Source organism: Psammomys obesus, unplaced genomic scaffold (assembly GCF_907164565.1).
Source record: "Psammomys obesus unplaced genomic scaffold, mPsaObe1.curated_primary_1811, whole genome shotgun sequence".
NCBI classification, from domain to species: domain Eukaryota; kingdom Metazoa; phylum Chordata; class Mammalia; order Rodentia; family Muridae; genus Psammomys; species Psammomys obesus.
The window spans coordinates 355,461-360,684 of record NW_026596085.1 but is presented as its reverse complement, the minus strand read 5'-3'; positions in this window follow the sequence as shown (position 1 = coordinate 360,684).

Here is a 5,224-nt window from a genome sequence, read left to right as displayed (position 1 = left end):
TAAAAAAGGCATTTTCTATGAACATACAGTTCTAATTTGATATATTTTTATCTGAGTCCTATTTGGTTATGTTTTTTGGCTGTATATTTATTGTAATATTAACTAGAGGATCTCCTGTAGTTACCTCCAGAGATGATTTGTTACTTTTTTTTTCTGTACTACCATGCATGGCCTCAGTTACTTAAATCTGAACAGTGTGTAGTTTCCCAAACTGTCCAGATAGGGCAGATTCAAATAAGAACATATCATGGAGCTGGCTGGCATTTATGAATTCTCCTGGAATACTTTTGTCCTCCACTTTCACCCAGTACCAAAGTTCAAGTTCAGCAGCTTTTCTGTGATGTATTGGAGGAAAAAATTATTTATAGCTGATCCTTAGGCTGCATTACCTTCTATAGGCCAAAGCTTTGCGCAGGGGTCTTCTCACTTGGAAGGACCCAGGCTTTGCCTCCTACAAAAAAACCAAACCAAACCAACCAAACCAAACCAAACAAAAAACACACTTCAAGTTTGCATGGTGTGCAGATACTCCCCAGGTGAAAGGCAGGCACCTGGCTTCCTCTCTTTCTACTTAGGTGTTTGTTCTGTGCTGCCGGGTACTGCTGTACTTTTCCTTCGAGCTTATTTCTATTCACCACACACAGAGAGCAATGACAAACTAAAGGAGAGACTCCAGCCAAGTCTGGCTTGGTGAACTAACGAATTTAACGGGGTTACTTAAAGGAGCGTGGGTCACTCAAAGGCAGACACCTGAGGGGACGGTTCCACCCCAGCTTAGCCGACTCCCAATAGCTGTGTCCCTGCACAGCTTGCAGCGACGTCACTAGAGAGTTCCCTCTTGCCCAGAAGCTGGTTATTGCTTATATAACCTCAGGGAGGGGCCTTGAGAATCTCACAAGTCTTGCAAGCTTCCTGAGTCTTATGATGCTCCCTCCTGCTTCCAGAAGACAGCGTTTCAGTTCAGCAGAAGTGGCTAGAGACGACGGAGCCCGGACATGCTGGGAAAGTGCTCTGTTGCCAGGCCACAACCCATCCCATTCTTGGGTTCCAGTTCAACGTTTCTCCCTTCCTTGCTAGTTTATTGAGCATTTGGAGTTGTTTTCATAGCCGAGTTCTTTTAAAGAGAAAGAGGACACCAAAGGCCTCTTCAGCCTCTGCCTCCCATTCACAGGCTGGTCCTCCATACCATTCACTCAGGCGGCTCAGGCAGAAGTCACCTGAGGGCCTACACCTCAAACCCTGGGGCCCCCTGTATTTGCCTTATTCCACATTAGGCCCCAGAGGCCTGCTAGAAGCGTCTCTTGCTGGTTTCCAGGATTCTGTTCTCTCTGGGTTCTTTGCCCACTTCTGCACTTTCTGCCTTGCTGCTGTACTTCTGGCACTGTTGTGCTCCCTGGAGCTGTTTGGACAGCCAGGCTGTGCTACTGGCTTGCAGTGTCGTGTGGCTCGGCCCACGGTGCTGGTCAGTCAGTATTCCCCGACAGGGTTTCACCCCTCACCTCCCATGTCCTAGGCACAAGTTATCCATATCAGCTCATCCAGGAATTCCATCATCCTCTCCTTCACTTCCCCCATTCAGTGTTGCTGCCTGGGAATCTGCTCTTCTTCTCCGGTCTCGGCTACAGACACTGCCTCCTCTTTGGTTTCCTTGTCAGCCTTGACACACTTCAATGCTTTTCTGCACCAAGTTTCAGTTTATTTGGATCAGCAAACTGATCTTCTTAAAAGACTTCTATTTTACGTGCACTTGTGAGTGCGTGTGCACCATGTGGACCTGGCCATGCGGAAGCCAGAAGAGGACATTGGATTCCCCGTAACTGTATCACAAGTGGTTGTGAGCTGCCTGATGGGGATGCTGGGAACTGGGAACCTGGGAACCAGGTCTGCTGCAAGAACAGCAAGTGCTCTTAACTGAGCTGCCGCCCCAACTCTGTCCTGCTCAGGCCTGAATGTCTGAGAGCCTGTGTAACAAAGGGGCACAATGGTTCACAGTCTGTGGAGGGGCCTACTCTGCAGAGTAACAAACTTCAGGAGAGTACAGCTACCAAGGGGTGTGGGGGGGGAGGGGAAAGAGGGGAAAGGTTGATAGCCAATACAAAGCTACAGTTAGATAAGGCATGGTCCAGGGAGCCTCGGCAAGAAAGCAACTACAGATAGTGAGAACTTCCATAGTTCAGGGAAATGTGTCTGAAGGCTTCCACTGTAAAGACGTGCTAAATGTCAGGGAGGATGTTTACCCTGCCTTGATCATACATGGTACATGTATGTATACAAATGTCACATGATGCCGCAAAATACAAGCACTATAAGAAACTACAAGAAAGCAAGAGCAAGCCGGGCACAGTGGCCCATGCCTGTAATCCCAACACTCAGGGAGGCAGAGGAAGGCAGATCTCTGTGATTTTAAGGGCCAGCCAGGTGTACAAAGTGAGTCCGGGACAGCCAGGGCTACACAGAGAAACCCTGCCTTGAAAAAAAGAAAGAGAGAAAGAAAGGAAGGAAGGACGAAAGAAAGAAAAATAAACAAGAAAGCAAGAGCACTTCACTGAGGCTTTAGGCATAGTGAAGAGCACTAGAGCGAGGCATACTCGGGCTCAGCCACAGAAAAGAGCAGACGATCATGGGTGTGAGCCGGACAGTCTGTCTCCTTGAAGCCAGAGCCTCAGAGGAAAGGGAGCTTCCTGACCTAGGAGCGCTGACTGGATAAAATGTCCCATACCCTCGCAACAAGTGTGAGAACTAGAATTATCCCTTCTCCCCATCCCAGCAAATCCCTTTTTCATCTTCAGCTTCGTTCTGAGGATTAGTCCCTGGGAAAGCATGAGATGTTTGGTTTTGAAGAGCAGTGGGCTGTGGTCTTAACAACCAATTATGCGCAAGTGTGGGCAAGCTGGACCCGTCTCTAAGTCTCAGTAGCCTTACCTGCAAGCGGGGTACAGGCTGACAGGCCTCAGCTGCTCCACAGGGTGGTAGCAAAGGTGAGCCCGTGGTCATCAGAACAGCGATTCCTTTTGCATCGTTGCATGAGGTAGTGTACAAAACCCAACCCTCGGGGCGTCCCTCTGAGCTATTGCACAACTGAATGAACTCAGCATTAGGGAGGCATCGGGCAAGCAGATGGTGAATGCGGATCTGGGGACCTAGCATCGAGATCGGTGTTCTGTGTGCTCAGGCTGACCCTACTGTTCCCTCTGTGACCCCCGAAGTGGCAAGAGTGCCCAGTGTCCCTTCCCATTTGCAGGGGTTCTGGCCGAACAGGGTTATCTGGTATCCAAAACTTCTGAACGTGATCTTTCTCAGAAGCCAGATCGACACAACCAAGTTCTGGTTATCTGAACTGGCATGGCGGTACACCTGTAACCTCAACACACCTCCGCAGAGGCAGGGCACCAGGAGTTCAAGGCCATCTTCCTGTATATAGTGAGCTCACAGGCAGCCAGGGTCACATGAGACCCTGTTTCAAAACAAAAGGCCTGGCCAGTGGTGGCACACATCTTTAATCCCAGCACTCCGGAGGCTGGGCGACACAGAGGAGGAGTCAGTCCTGAAGAGTGGGTTCGGGTTTCTAGGCTTCAGAACGGAGAGAGAATAAACTAAAACCAGCTTTGGCCCAGTGGCTCTCAGTACTGTGCCCAGGGGAGCTGGGGAGCTGGGGACCTACAGGAGGACGGAGCAGTTGGGTAGTCCAGTTAGACAGACTTGGGGAGGAGAGGTGGTAACTTTGGGTAAAAAGGATAAAAATAGCTACTCGCTAACGGCAGGCTTGACCCTGTGTGTGTACCTGGGGAGGGAGGGACACTCCTCATTTCCCTCGGTTCCTTGTGTTGGGGACAGCTTATAAGGTCAGGTGACAATCACACACTAAGACAGCCTCCCTCCTTTGTTTGCTTGGGTTTTTTGTTTGTTTGGTTTGGTTTTTGTTTTGTTTTTTTCCAGTCAAGGTTTCTCTGTGTAGCCAGCCCTGGCTGTCCTGGGACTCACTCTGTTGACCAGGCTGGCCCCAAAATCAAAGATCCGTCTGCCTCTCCTCCCTCTCTTTCTTGACATCTTCTCAACCCTAGGTCTCACACATGAAACTATGCCTTAGAAAGGTGAAAATGTTGTTTTCCCAGTTATCAGAAGCAGAATACAGACACCAAAGTCTCTGGACTCTCCAGGCCTCACCCTCTTAATGAAGTCAAGCTAAAGAAAGTGAACTCTGGAGAAAGCTATGGGATCATTTTCCTTTTATAAGCATTTCCCACTGAATTTGAAATGTTTACCTGGAGAGTATTTAGAAATGACTGGAATATTTACAGAAAAGATAAAAAATTATTTCAGCCTGGTACTGTGGCACACACCTTTAGACACAACATTTGGGAGGCAGAAACAGGCAGTTCTCAGTGAGTTTGAAACCAGCCTGGGCTACACAGTGAGTTCCAAGGTAGCAAGGGCTAGCCAGGGAGATCCTGTCTCAAATAAACAGACAACAGAAAATCCTAGCGGTACTTTTGAGTAATATCCTCCTGTTTTCTCCTACACGTACGTATCAGCCACCAGAATTTAACGTTGTAAAGTTTGGCGTTCTGTGCTCTCATTTAACATGGAGTAACGTTTCCTCGCGCCATCAGTTTCTGTAAACCGAGGTTTAATTACTAGGGCCTCTTCTCGTGGCTGAGCCGTAGTTTATCTAAGCTTCTGCGATTGTTTCTCTAGCGTCCAGCTTTTCCCAACGATAAATAAGCAAGGGAACATTTTGCGTAAATATTTAGCCTCATTATTTCCCGAAGACAGACAGGGGGAAGCGCGACGCGTATTCCTGAGGCGTTCGGCGGCTGCTGTCCCACCGTTTACCGAGAGGGCTCTACCTGGGCAGCCCCCTCGCCGGGGCTGTGCGCCGCGCCAGCCCAGCCACATTTCCAAAGGGCGATCGCACAGGTTGCCGTGTCCAGAGGGCGGCCGGGGGCCCCTCGCGGGCACTCCCGTTAGGAGGCCGCGGCGACGGACCCAGCGGGGCTCGGCGGGCCGGAGGGCGCGCGGCGGCGGCCGCCCGCCCCGGCCTCCCCCCTCTCCGCTCGGCGCCGCACGGGCGCGCGAGGTGGGCCGAGGAGAGCGCCTCCGCCCCTTTAACCGGGACCCTCCCCTTTAAGGCGGGCGCCCGCGCGCACCCGGCCCCGCCCTTCGGGGGCGCGCGCGACGGCGGCCGCACCGGCTCCCGGGAGCTCACGTGCCGGCGCGGAGCGGA